Consider the following 18313-nt stretch of genomic DNA (forward strand, 5'->3'; position numbering starts at 1 on the left):
GTCAATATTATGTTTTTTTAATAAATATAATCAAAACATTACATTTTTGTAGTCAATTATACTCAAGACAATATTATGTTTTTTAATAAATATAATCAAGATACATTTAATTTTTATAGTCAATTATACTCATGTCAATATTATATTTTTTAATAAATATAATCAAAACATTTAATTTTTATAGTGAATTATACTCATGTCAATATTATGTTTTTTAATAAATATAATCAAAACATTCCATTTTTATAGTCAATTATACTCCTGTCAATATTATGTTTTTTAATAAATACAATCAAAATACATTCCTTTTTTATAGTCAATTATACTCATGTCAATATTATGTTTTTTAATAAATATAATCAAAATACATTCCATTTTTATCGTCAATTATACTCATGTCAATATTATGTTTTTTAAGAAATATAATCAAAACATTCAATTTGTATAGTCAATTATACTCCTGTCAATATTATGTTTTTTAATAAATACAATCAAAATACATTCCTTTTTTATAGTCAATTATACTCATGTCAATATTATGTTTTTTTTAATAAATATAATCTAAACATTCAATTTTTGTAGTCTATTATACTCAAGACAATATTATGTTTTTTAATAAATATAATCACAATACATTCCTTTTTTATCATCAATTATACTCATGTCAATATTATGTTTTTTAATAGATATAATCAAAACATTCAATTTTTATAGTCAATTATACTCATGTCAATATTATGTTTTTTAATAAATATAATCAAAACATTCAATTTTTATAGTCAATTATACTCCTGTCAATATCATGTTTTTTAATAAATACAATCAAAATACATTCCTTTTTTATAGTCAATTATACTCATGTCAATATTATGTTTTTTTAATAAATATAATCAAAACATTAAATTTTTTGTAGTCAATTATACTCAAGACAATATTATGTTTTTTAATAAATATAATCAAAATACATTTAATTTTTATAGTCAATTATACTCATGTCAATGTTATATTTTTTAATAAATATAATCAAAACATTCCATTTTTATAGTCAATTATACTCATGTGAATATTATGTTTTTTAATAAATATAAGCAAAAAGTTCAGACACCCCTGAAGTAAAAGCATTCGGGTGCCATTTTTCCTTGACTTTGCTGCTGAAATAGAAAAAAATAAAGGCAGCCTTTTATCGAAATTGGCACGAGAGCAAGATTGACATTGCAGTGAAGGCTATTGAGTGTGAACAGGGACAGTCATGTCTGCCAAGAGGAAGCTGTGCGCTACACTGAGGAGGAGGAGTGTATCATGGAGCTTCATCCATTAATCACACTTACATTGCATATACTATTCAACAACGCTCTGCCGCTGTCACTAGTTTACCTCCCGGCGCTCAATGACTCCATTTGTCGGAATAATTTCACACGTTCACGAATCACATGACCCGTGCCTCATGCAATCGCAGTGGCCCCTCAAGCGCCCCCTTAATGCCAACAGTTTGTTAATGCTTGTTCTTCCATATGGCCGCATGGTTCCTTTCGCTTTCCTCTGCCCTTCTATTGCAGGGAATTGAGACTCCTTTGCCAGTTCACCAAGTTGGTTCTTTTGTTGTGACTATCGGGCAGTACAGCTGGTAAATAAGTGCACAGCCCATCACAGACAGGCACACAGTGGTTTTTTAACAACCAATAAAATGCAATTAACCAGTCCCGCAACTCTGTGTCGAACTTGATTTAAAATGTATACATATATACATATGTAGAATAGAATAGAAAGTAGTTTATTGATCCCTGGGGGAAATTCAGCACCACAGTTCGCTCACAATAGACAAACACTTTTTTACATGTGAATAATATAAATACAGTCTATTATACAGCATTATTCACATGTGAATAACATAAATACAGTCTATTATACAGCATTATTTAGATGTGAATACAGTAATATAAATACAGTCTATTATACAGCATTATTCACATGTGAATAATATAAATATTATACAGCATTATTCACATGTGAATAATATAAATAGTCTATTATACAGCATTATTCACATGTGAATAATATAAATACAGTCTATTATACAGCATTATTCACATGTGAATATTATAAATACAGTATTATACAGCATTATTCACATGTGAATAACATAAATACAGTCTATTATACAGCATTATTCACATGTGAATAACATAAATACAGTCTATTATACAGCATTATTTAGATGTGAATACGGTAATATAAATACAGTCTATTATACAGCATTATTCACATGTGAATAGTATAAATATTATACAGCATTATTCACATGTGAATAATATAAATACAGTCTATTATACAGCATTATTCACATGTGAATAATATAAATACAGTCTATTATACAGCATTATTCACATGTGAATATTATAAATACAGTATTATACAGCATTATTCACATGTGAATAACATAAATACAGTCTATTATACAGCATTATTCACATGTGAATAATATAAATACAGTCTATAATACAGCATTATTCACATGTGACAAACATAAATACAGTCTAAACAATATTATTCACATGTGAATAATATAAATGCAGTCTATTATACAGCATTATTCACATGTGAAAAACATAAATACAGTCTATTATACAACATTATTCACATGTCCATCCATCCATTTTCTACGGCTTGTCCCTTTTTTGAGGGGTTGCAGGGGGTGCCGGAGCCTATCTCAGCTGCATTCGGGCGGAAGGCGGGGTACACCCTGGACAAGTCACATGTGAATAACATAAATAAAGTCTATTATACAGCATTATTCACATGTGAATAATATAAATAGTCTATTATACAGCATTATTCACATGTCCAGCCATCCATTTTCTACCGCTTGTCCCTTTTTTTGGGGGTCGCGGGGGGTGCTGAAGCCTATCTCAGCTGCATTCGGGCGGAAGGCGGGGTACACCCTGGACAAGTCACATGTGAATAACATAAATAAAGTCTATTATACAGCATTATTCACATGTGAATAATATAAATAGTCTATTATACAGCATTATTCACATGTCCAGCCATCCATTTTCTACCGCTTGTCCCTTTTTTTTGGGGTCGCGGGGGGTGCTGAATCCTATCTCAGCTGCATTCGGGCGGAAGGCGGGGTACACCCTGGACAAGTCACATGTGAATAACATAAATACAGTCTATTATACAGCATTATTTACATGTGAATAATATAAATACAGTCTATTATACAGCATTATTCACATGTGACTAATATAAATACAGTCTATTATACAGCATTATTCACATGTGAATAATATAAATACAGTCTATTATACAACATTATTCACATGTCCATCCATCCATTTTCTACCGCTTGTCCCTTTTTTGGGGGGTGGGGGGGTGCTGGAGCCTATCTCAGCTGCATTCGGGCGGAAGGCGGGGTACACCCTGGACAAGTCACATGTGAATAACATGAATACAGTCTATTATACAGCATTATTCACATGTGAATAATATAAATAGTCTATTGTACAGCATTATTCACATGTCCAGCCATCCGTTTTCTACCGCTTGTCCCTTTTTTTTGGGGTCGCGGGGGGTGCTGAAGCCTATCTCAGCTGCATTCGGGCGGAAGGCGGGGTACACCCTGGACAAGTCACCTGTCAATAACATAAATACAGTCTATTATACAGCATTATTTACATGTGAATAATATAAATACAGTCTATTATACAGCATTATTCACATGTGACTAATATAAATACAGTCTATTATACAGCATTATTCACATGTGAATAATATAAATACAGTCTATTATACAACATTATTCACATGTCCATCCATCCATTTTCTACCGCTTGTCCCTTTTTTGTGGGGTGGGGGGGTGCTGGAACCTATCTCAGCTGCATTCGGGCGGAAGGCGGGGTACACCCTGGACAGGTCAGATGTGAATAACATAAATGCAGTATTATACAGCATTATTCACATGTGAATAATATAAATACAGTCTATCATACAGAAATGTTAATATTTGCTTACATGTCCCTTGGCAAGTTTCACTGCAATAAGGCGCTTTTGGTCTGCTTGAATTTTTGACCACTCCTCTTGACAAAATTGGTGCAGTTCAGCTAAATGTGTTGGTTTTCTGACGCGGACTTGTTTCTTCAGCATTGTCCACACGTTTAAGTCAGGACTTTGGGAAGGCCATTCTAAAACCTTCATTCTAGCCTGATTTAGCCATTCCTTTACCACTTTTGACGTGTGTTTGGGGTCATTGTCCTGTTGGAACACCCAACTGCACCCAAGACCCAACCTCCGGGCTGATGATTTTAGGTTGTCCTGAAGAATTTGGAGGTAATCCTCCATTTTCATTTTCCCGTTTACTCTCTGTAAAGCACCAGTTCCATTGGCAGCAAAACAGGCCCAGAGCATAATACCACCACCATGCTTGACGGTGTGTGTGTGACTATCAGTGGTACTTAAACTTTAACCTCAATGGAACGTTAGATAAAACTGAAGGTGATTAGTCAGTATTGCAGCGACAAACTTTCCCACAACGACTTTAAAACCGCATCTTAAAGCGAAACATGAACTTGAGGATGGCGTAGGTAGCATAAATGCTACTTAAACAGGGTTGCCAAACGTCCCCTTGAAAAACGGAATTGTCCTGTATTTAGAAACAAAAGTACGCACTTTTTGTCCTTCATTTTTATAAAATAAGTGGCCAACCGAGCCAATTATTTTGTTTTCATCTTCCCAGGTTGGTGCGCCCTGTAAAAGAAAAAGGGTAAATCGCGAAGCAAGTTTTGACTCGGTCAGTCAACAACACCCGGAGCAGCCATCTTGTCAGTGCAGCAGATAACTCAAGTAAGTGTCTAAAAGTTAAAATAGAACTGTTCTGCTGTCAATGCTTGCAATAAGTGCAATATTTATGTGAGCATGTTTGTTTCTTTACCGAGTGCAGTTGGTCCGAGATGGATCACATGTCGTCATTCCGTGAGGATGTAGGGTTGTACGGTATACCGGTACTGGTATAGTAGCGCAGTACTAATGAATCAAAAATGGTACTATACTTTGTTTGAAAAGTACCAGTCCCCGGGCATGACGGCGCCTCGTCACATTGTGACATTGCTGGTTTTGCGAGTAGTGGGAATTTTTGGTAAAATGATTAGGAGCATGAATGTCCTAAATGAGCTGACTTGGTAGGTGTTGGAATTTTTCGAATCGGTGGAGAAATGTTGAAGTAGTAACATGTTGAAATGAGAAATGGTATTACGGAATTCCTGGAATTTTGGGAAAACCAGTACAAAAAAAACGCTGAAATGGTTTGAATGTTGGAATGGTTTGAATGTTGAATAGTTTGAATTTCCAGGGAAACCGGAATGTGGTTTGGAACTTGGGAAAGTGTTAGTTTGAATGTCCAGGATGAGTGGAATGTGTTGATGTTGGAATGGTTTGAATAGGTTGAAAAATTTGGGAATTGTGCAACTTGGAAAAATGTCCCTTCATTTTAATGGGAACTTCTTGGAAACCAGCACACTTTTTGTGCTGGTTTAGTTTTTATTTTTTTCCTGCTCCATGACTAAGACAGGTTGTTTGGTTTGGGTCATATAAGTACATGTTGTGCTTGTTTGTTTATAAAGGTATGAATCATAGCCACTGGCCTGACTTTCTCATGTTGTGCACAAAATTTTGATGATCTGCCATCTGGCTTTTTGTGCTGGTTGAATTTTTTCCCCCCTGCTCCATGGCTAGGAAAGGTTGTTTGGTTTGGGTCATATAAGTAAATGTGCTTGTTTGTTCACAAAGGTATGAATCATAGTGACTGGCCTGAGTTCCTCACGTTGTCCACAAAAATGTGATGATTTGCCACCTGACTTTTTGTGCTGGTTGAATTTTTTTTCCCCCGCTCCATGACTAGGAAAGGTTGTTTGGTTTGGGTCGTAGAAGTAAATGTTGTGCTTGAGTTTCTCACATTGTCCACAAGACAGTGTCGATTTGCCACCTGTCAGTCCCCTAGATTATTAAATTGAATACGGTTATTGAAGTTGAACTTGCGTTATAGATTTTAAAAAATCCACGGCTCAGGGTTAGGTCACCCTTTATTAGGGACCGAATGTCCCTTTGGGACAGAGGACCCTATTTTATTGTAAGGTTTTATTCTTTCTTTATTATTATACCGCCGCGTCTTTGAGCTGTAATTTGACCTCCTTAACATCCTTCAAAACTCACCATATTTTACACACACATCAGGACTGGCGAAAATTGCGATCTAATCAAAAAACCTAGCCCCAAAACTCAAAATTGCGCTCTAGCGCCCCCTAGGAAGAAAACACAGACAAAATTGCCTGTAACTCCCACTAGGAATGTCGGAGAGACATGAAACAAAAACCTCTATGTAGGTCTCACTTAGACCTAGATTTCATACACTGACATCCTTCAGCAAAAATCAACAGGAAGTTTGCAATTACCCCTTCAAAACAAAAGTTTTGTAAAAACAGTCACTTTTGCCTCTTTGAGCTATAATTTGACCCCCTTAACATGCTTCAAAACTCACCAAACTGGACACACACATCAGGACTGGCAAAAATTGCGATCTAATAAAAAAACCCAACCCCAAAACTCAAAATTGCGCTCTAGCGCCCCTAAAACACAGACAAAACTGCTTTTAGGAAGAAAACACAAACAAAACTGCCTGTAACTTCCAGTAGGAATGTCGTAGAGACATTCCTACTGGAAGGTCTAAGGGAGACCTACGTAGGTCTCCCTTAGACCTACATTTCATATATTGACAACCCCCAGCAAAAATCAACAGGAAGTTTTCAATTCCCCCTTCAAAACAAAAGTTTTGTAAAAACCGGTCACCTTTTTTCAAACATTATCTCCTTTGAGCGCGTTTGTCGTGTCGGATTCAAACTAGCACATGAGAGAGATTGAACCCTTCTGATTAAAAGTTGACGAAAGAGTTTTAATTACTGCTCCGGTTTGGATTTTATGTGCCGTCAAAGTCGGTGCCGTCCATCGCTGCTTGCAGCTTTAATTGATCTTTGTTATACAAAAGCCCCTCAGGAAGACTTAATGAACACTTATTTTAAGTTTACTTCCAACCATCGCTCTGGATTTCAAATCAGTCTGAATCATTATTTTGCCAGTAAATCACAGGAGGGACACAAAGACAAACCTTTTCAACACAACTGTGCTCTTTTCTTAGGATGCAAGATAAACACTATTTGATTCCACTTTGGGCATCCCTGGGTTAGACTGTTCTTTTGATAACCCTCAGACTGTAATAGTACATTCCTGTATGAGCCCGTTTATCACCAAAATGTTATGGATTCTTCCTTGGTCAATGTGTGTTGAAATCTGTTTTGTATTATTAGCGTATTGTGGCATTGCAGTAGTGGTAGTAAGTTTATTTTTTTAATTTAATTTTTTATTTTTACTGTGTCAAAATGATTGCTGTGAAAAAGTGAATGAAACAATAAAATTATTGGTTGACTAATATGCAGTATTTTTTATTTTTTATTACATGCATATGAGCTAATGAAGCCAATCCAATAAATGTGCAAAACCATGTCCGCATTAAAACATAAAGTGCTATTAAAACCATTGTCCCTAGTCCACCATCGCCACGTCCTGATTACAAACCGGTCATCACCATCTCATCACATGATAATAATTAGTTAGAATTTGTCGAATAATGTGAACATCCTCCATATACCGCCGAAGTGCTTGCGGCGTGACCCCGAGACGCAGTGTCGGAGAGCGACGTGCAGAATAAAGCGATTTAATGGGGCAAAAATCAGCACGAGAAGCGAGAGAAATGAAATGCAGTTGCTGTTTAGGACGCCTCCAGTGACAGGCGTGTCACCTGATTGCCAATTAGGAACAGCTGAGGGGACCAGCAATCAGATTCAAGGAATTTATAACCCTACTGCATGGCTATTTAACTACACAATGAAGAGGACCGCAGTTCCAAGAGCCGGATGTCAACATTTGGATGTTTTTATCAGAAAGTAGTTTACTTAATTGCAAAGTAAACACGCCGGACTGTCAACAAATTCATTATTCGGCCCTCGCAACTCGTTTCCAGCGTGTGCAGCCGGACAGATTAGTTAACAGTATGAAGAAACAGAAGCTCCAGAGGTTTTGTCGAGGATTGAGTTTATTTCTTCAGGCTTCTTCCTTCATTTAGGTTGGTAAGACTGAAAATAGAAACATAAAATAAACATGAGAAAAGTGTAACGTCCTTTGTGTATTTTACATAAATTAATAGGTTTAGTATTATTATATTACATGATAAATGATAAATGGGTTATACTTGTATAGCGCTTTTCTACCTTCAAGGTACTCAAAGCACTTTGAGAGTATTTCCACATTCACCCATTCACACACACATTCACACACTGATGGCGGGAGCTGCCATGCAAGGCGCTAACCAGCAGCCATCAGGAGCAAGGGTGAAGTGTCTTGCCCAAGGACACAACGGACATGACTAGGATGGTAGAAGGTGGGGATTGAACCCCAGTAACCAGCAACCCTCCGATTGCTGGCACAGCCACTCTACCAACTTCGCCACGCCACAATAAACTACAGATGTTTATGCATATAGAAATTAAACAACATCCACAGCAAACGTTGCACACAATGTATGTGGCTCAACACAATTAGCATTATCGCCCTCTACTGGTCAAATTCAGCACGACATGTATTGAACGAGCTTGGATCGCCGGGGTTATTCAGACAAATAGCAACACGACCACAAACACAAAATACATCACAAAGTCAACAATTTTAATAAAAAATTGACTAAATATCTACTCACAAAAGATCCAAACAAGTTTCGCTATGAAGTTTACACATTGGGATTTCTGGGTGTTGTTGATAAATGGCTTTCGCTTTGCATAGTAGAGTTTTAACTTGCACTTACAGATGTAGGGACAAACTGTAGTTACTGACAGTGGTTTTCTAAAGTGTTCCTGAGCCCATGTGGTGATATCCTTTACACACTGATGTCGCTTTTTGATGCAGTACCGCCTGAGGGATACAAGGTCACGGGCATTCAATGTTACATGCAGTGATTTTGCCAGATTCTCTGAACCTTGTTTTTATTTATGATTTACACAACGTGCCAACTTCACTGGTTTTGGGGTTTGTAGAATAAGTGGTCAGAAGTAATATGGAGATTAGTTTTCTAGAAAAACCGGAAGTGGAACTAAGAAATTAAAGTAGTGGAATGGAAACAAACAACAATAATAATAATAATAATTACTACAAAATGTTGATGGGCCTGCTAACTGTGCCCTGGACTTCAGGCCGGGGGTTGCCGGAAGCCGCCGTGCTTTGAAGATGGTGCCAAGTGTCTGAATTCCAAAATGAGCTACAAAACTAGCCTAAAACGTTAGCATGCTTACAATAAAATGCTAACATTTAGCATGTGTGCAAACATTAGCATGATAACAGTTAGCATGTTTCATATAACATTTTATATGACTCAAAGGTGTATGGCTGCGGAAATAGAGAAACAAGTGTAAAATTAGATGAAAAATTTAGCATGCTTATGGTAGCAAGGTAGCATGATATCATTTGCATGCTAAAAGTTAACAAGTGTCACATACTAAGTTTAGCATGGGTACTTTTTTATTTTTTATTTGACTCTGGGGTAAACGGTTGCAAAACTAGCTAAAAAATTTAGCATGCTAATGTTAGCATGCTATCAAGCTAATGTAAGCATGCTAACAGTTGACTTGTGTCACAAACTAAGTTATATGACTCTAAGGTGTATGGCTGGGGAATTAGAGAAGTTAACACTTTAAACTGTTAGCATGTAAACTTTAGCATGCTGACATTAAAGTGCTAACTTTTTTTTGCTAAATGCACTCTTTTTTTCTCTAATTCCCCAGCCATACACCTTAGAGTCATATAACTTAGTTTGTGACACAAGCCAACTATTAGCATGCTTACATTAGCTTGCTAGCATGCTAAAATTAGCATGCTAAACCTTTGAGCTAGTTTTGAAATCGTTTACCCCAGAGTCATATAAAAAATTAAAAAGTACTAAGTCACGTACCAAGTTATATGACTCTGGGGTAAACGGTTGCAAAACTAGCTAAAAAAAAGTTAGCTTGCTAATTTTAGCATGCTAGCAAGCTAAAGTTAGCATGCTATCAGTTAGCATGTGACACATACCAAGTGATATGACTGTAAGGTGTATGGCTGTCTAGTTAGAGAAAATAAAAAGAAAAGTTAGCTGAAAAGGTAGAATGTTCATGTTAGTATGCTAGCATGCTAACATTAGCATGCTAGCAGTTAACAAGTGTCACTTACGAAGTTATATGACTCTAGGGTAAACGGTTGCAAAATGAGCTAAAAAAGCTAGCACTTTATTGTTAGCATGCTAGCATGCTAATGTAAACATGCATACAGTTAGCAAAACAGTTTTTTTACAATATAGTGGGAGAATAGTGGGAGAACATTTATTTTTCTTTTTTTTTGATGCATTGTAAAACCCAACGTTGTGTTCATTTGGGTAATAAGGCTCGGTTCATGAGCCATTTTTATAAACGTCATTAAGGTCAGATCGTAAAGTGCGGACCATAAAATGCTACCAAAATATCTATGATAACATATGGAAATAATGGTTGAGAAAGAGCCTTAGTTGGACATTCGCATGTGGACTGGAATTAGCTCTCTCACGAGAAGAAGCAATAAAACCAGGCATCGGAATACAAAAGTGATAGCTCTACCCTGGAGGAGAGATTCCACGTTCATCCTAAACGTCAACCTACAAGTTATGGTATACATACTGTATGTGTTAAGGTGCAGGGGGGAAGAAGACGGCACAGAATGCAGGGCATTGTTTTAGCTCTATTTATTCATATATACAATATGAAATGAAGTGTGAAACTAATCCAAATGTGTGTGGTGTGCGACTATGTGTAGTGATTAGCTGTTGAGCTGTGTTACCGGTAGTGTTGAGCGAGGTGCGGGGGCAAGGCAAGCTCGGAAGTCCGTGGGCAGGCGTGAGGTCAAGGGCGGGAGCGGGGCGTCAAAGTCTGCGTCCAGGCGGTAGGTCGAAATCCAAAAGGCAGCCAGGGAACCAGAGGGAATACGGGGGAGACGAGACACGCAGCTCGTGACGCGGGAACGGAGGAATACTGCTGGATGACGACAAGGGACACGAGACAATTGAACACGGAAGGGGGAGAAACACAGAGCGAGAGAGTGTGCATAGAGCTAGAGATTGTCAGCTTACTGTACTTGAAACAGGTCGCTACGTTCTGGCCCGGAACGCAGGTTTGCACTGGCTTAAGAAGCCCAGGTAGCTCATCAGCAACAGGTGTGCAGATTGCTTATTGATTGCGGCCGCTGGCGGCAGCAGGAGTGGCGGGCACAGGAGGTGCGCTCAGCGCACAGATAAATGCGCATTGGAATGCGCCCGGGTTGTGACAGTATGTTGTCTTCCCAGTCACTACATCTCCTTACATGGTCAGGTTGTCCTGTTCTGACTTAGCACACACCCAGACAAAGAAAGAAGGAATATATAACTGATGGTTTGGCTTCTCCAGGTTCCGAGTCCTGCATTTGTTTGACCGGAGCTCCTCCAGGTACTGCAGACCTGCTTAATGACACTCGCTTGTAATAAGGCAACTTTTTGTTCAGCCGTGTCGCCCTCCGCCCCCCAAAGTCGGGTTGTCCGTGAACCTTTAACAACTCGGCATTGCAAAATGTTTGCTCGCTCTAATCTCGTCTATCGAACGTGCTCATGTGGATCAGTTCCACCAATGTTACTTACCTTTTAAGGTTGCGTTGGAACAGGGTCCAGTTTGTACGATCCATTTTAAACTAAGTTTGTTGCTCTCACTCACAATACCGCTAGTTGAGTACAGCCATGTAAACCAAAGCTTCATCCAGCAACAATGGCTACCCACCCCCCACAATGCACTGCAAAATGACATACCCTTTTAAACCCAACAGTGTTCACTTAATGACTACCGTATTTTCCGGACCATAGGGGGCCCCGGTTTATAATCCGTGGCTCACTAGTGCAATAACAACGCCGGAAATGTGTCCCGTGAAAAAAGGTCAGACCGGAACTCTCCAATATCTAAAGTTCCTTGGGTGAATAATGTAAACTCACTGTTTTAGCGCTTTAATGGCAGATATAAGTAAGAACTTGACACTGTCCCATAACAAGAAGATGGAGAAAAAGAAGAAGTTTATCGACTACGGAGTCGGCACGGACTACAAAGGCGGAAACACGCTAATTTTCAGGACTTATGCAGATCCCAAATACAGATCAGCAGGTACCAGAAGGTAAGAAAAGTTGCTTTTGCATAATATTGCAAAACAAAACGCCAGATAATGTCTTACCTTCTACACACACCATAATAATACTTGTATGTTGAAGCACAGTACAATCCATCAAGCGGTGTGGCTTCATAGCTTACCAAAGTCGTACTAAAATATTTTGATGGATTTTTGAGCGCCGTGTGTAATCTTCTATATTTACAATGCAACATATACAATTTTTGTGTTGTTTACTTGAGTCATATTGCAGTCTACACGTATCTCTTACGTGTGACTGCCATCTACTGGTCACACTTATCATTACACCATGTACCAAATAAAATTCCGGGTATAACACTGTTTTATTTTCATAAATAGTGCAAGTCCTTCTGCTTTTCAGCACAAGGTCTTTTCCTTCTGCGTCTGCTCAGCAGCACCTCCAACTCCAACAACTCGTCTCATCACGGCTGCTGCTAATAAAGGCGACAGGTGATTAGATATTAAGGCCCACCTGGGCCATCTACGCACCTGTCGCTGTCTTCGTGGCCCGTCCTGGCAACGCCCCGTTCCCGCGGCAGGCCCGCAGGCCACGCCCCCCTCCACACATTTTTGTGTTGTTTACTTGAGTCATATTGCAGTCTACACGTATCTCTTACGTGTGACTGCCATCCACTGGTCACACTTATCATTACACCATGTACCAAATAAAATAGCTTTGAGGTCGGTAAGCACAACCAAAATGATTCCGAACATTAGGCGCACCGGGTTATAAGGCGCACTGTCGAGTATTGCGATAAGTAAGAACTTGACACTACTTTATATTAGAAATGGCAACAGCGGAGGATGAATGTCCCATTACAGGAAGATAGAGAAAAAGAAGAAGCTTATTGTGGAGATCTTGCTCCTCCGGGTTCTCTGGACCACCAATGATGGACATGACAGCCGTGTTCATCTTTGCGAACAAGGATTTATTTTGCTGCTGCCTTTAACAGAGCGACCGGTGGTCAGACAAACACTCACAGCTGTGTCATCTACGCACCTGTCATTAATCTCGAAGCCCATCCTGACACACCCCGCTTCGCTGCAGGTCCGCAGGCCACGCCCCCCCCCCCCCCCCCCCACACACTTATCAACTATGGAGTCTTAACGGACTACAGAGGCGGACGCGCGCAAATTTTCAGGACTTCAATTTCCATCATATTGCAGTCCACACGTATCTCTTATGTGTGACTGCCATCTCTTTGTCAGACTGAAGGAAACTTTGACTCATGACCGGTAAGAACCATGGACATGGGGGCCAATCCAGAGATCCGGGACCGCCACTATCGCTCGTCCTCTCTTCGCCTTTGACTCAAATCAAAGTTTGAAATTAAACGTTGGACTCCGGCAGAACACCTGCAGCACGGGGAAGGTAAATCAAGAACTTGAGACATAGTCAAGAAGACGTACCGTAGTTGTAACAGGTACCACCTGCTGTGGGCCCAGCATGCTGCTGTGCCTGTGGGGTGGGATGGTGGTCTGGTATCCACCAGCGCCTCATATTTTTTTAACCATGTTACGCACATATAGTACCTCATCGTTTGTCTTTTCCTTTAATGCATTCCTTCCTCGTTGAGTTACACACACACACACACACACACACACACACACACACACACACACACACACACACACACACACACACACACACACACACACACACACACACACACACACACACACACACACACACACACACACACACACAAGTATACTCTCACTCTATGCCCCATTAGTCTTGTGAACAGCTGTCAGGGATGCCCGGGGGCTGCTGGGTAAAACAGCGAACAGAGCTGACAGCAATGGGGGCGGGGGTATGGGGGGGCACAGGGCAAGGATCAGGAATGTAGCCGAATGATGAGACGCGGCAGAGAAGTCAGGCAAACTTGTTGGCCTCCTCTTGCCATGAGGATCCTGGAAGTTTCCAAGGAATAAATCAGGACAAATCCGAACACACTGCACAGTTTCCGTCCCAGGTAGTGAGAAGGTTTCTTCAGGAGATCTGTCAACTTCCATGCACCTTACATTTTGTCTGTGACAATTCACTTACTGTTTGGATCCATGTAGTGTGGAAAGTTTCTTTTTGTTTATTTACTTTTATCCAAACAGGACACAAATCGTATTTTTCTGACTATAAGGCGCACTTAAAATCCTTTAATTTTCTCAAAAATCGACAGTGCACCTATAGCCCGGTGCGCCTAATGTACGGCATGATTGTGGTTGCGCTTACCGACCTCAAAGCAATTTTATTTGATACATGGTGTAATGATAAGTGTGACCAGTAGATGGCAGTCACACATAAGAGATACGCCTTCACCATCGCTTGATTCCCCTTTGGGGTGATGGATGGCTGGCAGCGCTTCATAGCAGCAGTCCACCTCCAGGGCCCCAACTCCCCCCCCCCTCTGTTGCGAGTTGTCGTGATTAAATGTAACTTGTTTATGTGTGCATGGCATGGAGGTTTTTTCCCACTCCAGACTTTGCCCCCTTAGGAGCCCAGCCTCGATTGTATTTTTTTACTCATCTTCTTCCCCAGTGTTTTACCTTTTTCCCACCTTTTATGGCGTTCCTGTGCTGTAACCCTGTACACTGTTTGTTTGTCTAATCTTGAACGGGTTTGTGCTGAAAACATAGTTTCGTTGTACTTGTTGCAATGACAATAAAGACCTATCCTATCCTATCCTATACGTGTAGACTGCACTATGATGGCAGTCACACATAAGAGATACTTGTAGACTGCAATATGACTCAAGTAAACGACACAAAAATGTGTGGAGCGGGGCGTGGTGTTGCCAGGACCGGCCCCGAAGACAGCGACAGGTGCGTAGATAGCCCAGGTGGGCCTTGTTATCTAATCACCTGTCGCCTTTATTAGCAGCAGCCGTGATGAGACGAGTAGTTGGAGTTGGAGGTGCTGCCGAGCGGACGCAGAAGGAAAAGACGTTGTGCTGAAAAGCAGAAGGACTTGCACTATTTATGAAAATAAAAGTGTTATACCCGGAATTTTATTTGGTACATGGTGTAATAAGTGTGACCAGTAGATGGCAGTCACACGTAAGAGATACGTGTAGACTGCAATATGACTCATGTAAACGGAACGAGGTGTTTCCAGGACCGGCATCGAAGACAGCGACAGGTGCGTAGATGGCCCAGGTGGGCCTTGACCTACTCACTGGCCTAGTGGTTAGAGTGTCCGCCCTGAGATCGGTAGGTTGTGAGTTCAAACCCCGGCCGAGTCATACCAAAGACTATAAAAATGGGACCCATTACCTCCCTGCTTGGCACTCAGCATCAAGGATTGGAATTGGGGGTTGAATCACCAAAAATGATTCCCGGGCTGCCCACTGCTCCCCTCACCTCCCAGGGGGTGAACAAGGGGATGGGTCAAATGCAGAGGACACATTTCACCACACCTAGTGTGTGTGTGACAATCATTGGTATTTTAACTTTAACTTAACTTTGTTATCTAATCACCTGTCGCCTTTATTAGCAGCAGCCGTGACGAGACGAGTAGTTGGAGTTGGAGGTGCTGCTGAGCAGACGCAGAAGGAAAAGACCTTGTTCTGAAAAGCAGAAGGACTTGCACTATTTATGAAAATAAAACAGCGTTATACCCGGAATTCCTGGCTCTCCTGGCAGTGTGTGGCGGTCTGAAGAACCCACTAGAGGGCAACCTCTACATGTTATTTGCTCCATTGAGAATATAGAACATTACACACAGCGCTCAAAAATCTATGAAAATGTTTTAGTACGACTTTGGTAAGCTATGAAGCCGCACCGCTTGATGGGTTGTACAGTGCTTCAACATACGAGTATTGTTATGGTGTGTGTGAAGTGAAGTGAATTATATTTATACAGCGCTTTTCTCTTTACATAGTGAAACCCAATATCTAAGTTACATTTAAACCAGTGTGGGTGGCACTGGGAGCAGGTGGGTAGAGTGTCTTGCCCAAGGACACAACGGCAGTGACTAGGATGGCAGAAGCGGGGATCGAACCTGGAACCCTCAAGTTGCTGACACGGCCACTCTACCAACCGAACTATACCGCCCGTATAAGGTAAGACATACTATCTGGCGTTTTGTTTCGCAATATTATGCAAAAGAGACTTTTCTTACCTTCTGGTACCTGCTGATCTGTATTTGGGATCTGCATAAGTCCTGAAAATGTGCGCACATCCGCCTTTGTAGTCGACACCGTAGTCCATAGATAAGCTTCTTCTTTTTCTCTACCTTCTTATGTGGCATTCATCTTCCGAAGTTGCCGTTTCTAATATAAAGTAGTGTAAAGTTCTTACTTATATCTGTCAGTGAACTCACCATTAAAGCGCTAAAACATACCGGTGTATCAATATGCCTGCATCGGTGAATCGACAGTGCGCCTTATAACCCGGTGCGCCTAACGTCCGGCATGATTCCGGTTGTGCTTGCCAACTTCGAAGCAACTTTAATTGGTACATGGTGTAAGTCCCGGAAATATGGAATCAAACCATGGTTGCCTTCTTCCAAACAAGCTGTTTGGAATTTGAGACTTTAGTTCTGTATTTTGCCTGAGTTAGGTCAGCGGGTATCTCCATACATGGTAGATGTCTACCCAAACAGTGTCATGATCCTTAGTTTGGTATGTCTTAGTTGTTTATATATTTGTTTCAGCACCCTCGTTGGGTTCCTTGGTTGCCATAGGTGCTGATTGTCTTCACCTGCCTTTGATTAGTGGTCGGGACACTCACCTGCTCCTGGTCACTAATCAGAGAGCTATTTATTCCTGCCTCGCGCCACTCTCTGTTGTTGTTTAATGTCCTTTGTGTTCTTTGATGTTTCCCCCTTACACACACGCTTATGTGTGCTATGGCTATGAGTTTCTTTTTCTTTCTTTTTTCTTTTGCTTAATATTGCGAAACAAAACGCCAGATAATATGTCTTACCTTATACACACACCATAATAATACTCGCATGTTTAATGCACTGACAATCCATCAAGCGGCTTCATAGCTTCCCAAAGTCGTACTAAAACATTTTGATAGATTTTTTGAGCGCCGTGTGTAATGTTCTATATTCTCAATGGAACATATAAAATGTTGGTGTTGATTACTTGAGCCATATCGCCATCATATTGCAGTCTGCGCATATCTCTTATGTTGGACTGCCATCTACTGGTCACACTTATCATTATACCATGTACCAGATAAAATAGCTTCGAGGTCGGTAAGAAAAAACAGAATTATTCCGTACATTAGGCGCACCGGGTTACAAGGTGCACTGTCGAGTTTGGAGAAATGATTTTTTTTTAAGTGTGCCTAATAGTCCGGAAAATACCGTACTTGATCCACAATTGCAGTGATAGCAAATACTGTAAATTTAAACTGACTACATCAAGGACTGACCAAATCTCATTGGGAATGTTCTAAACCAGGGGTCACCAACCTTTTTGAAACCAAGAGCTACTTCTTGGGTACTGATTAATGCGAAGGGCTACCAGTTTGATACACACTTAAATAAATTGCCAGAAATAGCCAATTTGCTCAATTTACCTTTAACTCTATGTTATTATTAATAATTAATGATATTCACACTTAATTGAATGGTTTAAAAGAGGAGAAAACACGAAAAAAATGACAATTAAATTTTGAAAAATAGTTCATCTTCAATTTCGACTCTTTAAAATTCTAAATTCAAACGAACAAAAGAAGAGAAAAACTTTTTAAAAAAATTTATGGAACATCATTAGTAATTTTTCCTGATTAAGATTAATTTTAGAATTTTGATGACATGTTTTAAATAGGTTAAAATCCAATCTACACTTTGTTAGAATATATAACAAATTGGACCAAGCTATATTTCTAACAAAGACAAATCATTATTTCTTCTAAATTTTCCAGAACAAAATTTTTTAAACAAATTCAAAAGACTTTGAAATAAGATTTTACTTTGATTCTACAGATTTTGTAGATTTGCCAGAATATTTTTTTTAAATTTTAATCGTAATAAGTTTGAAGAAATATTTCACAAATA

At 39.7% G+C, this 18313-nt stretch overlaps 1 long non-coding RNA gene across 1 annotated transcript in view; it reads left to right on the forward strand.

Annotated features, from left to right (window-relative positions):
• The window catches only part of LOC133665055 (uncharacterized), a 141451-nt gene that overhangs the window by 28210 nt on the left and 94928 nt on the right, over nucleotides 1-18313 (forward strand). The window contains exon 2 of the long non-coding RNA XR_009828683.1: nucleotides 4736-4842. This is a non-coding gene — a long non-coding RNA (uncharacterized LOC133665055). The remainder of the gene's footprint in view (nucleotides 1-4735; nucleotides 4843-18313) is intronic.

This window comes from Entelurus aequoreus, linkage group LG14 (genome assembly GCF_033978785.1).
Source record: "Entelurus aequoreus isolate RoL-2023_Sb linkage group LG14, RoL_Eaeq_v1.1, whole genome shotgun sequence".
NCBI classification, from domain to species: Eukaryota; Metazoa; Chordata; class Actinopteri; order Syngnathiformes; family Syngnathidae; genus Entelurus; species Entelurus aequoreus.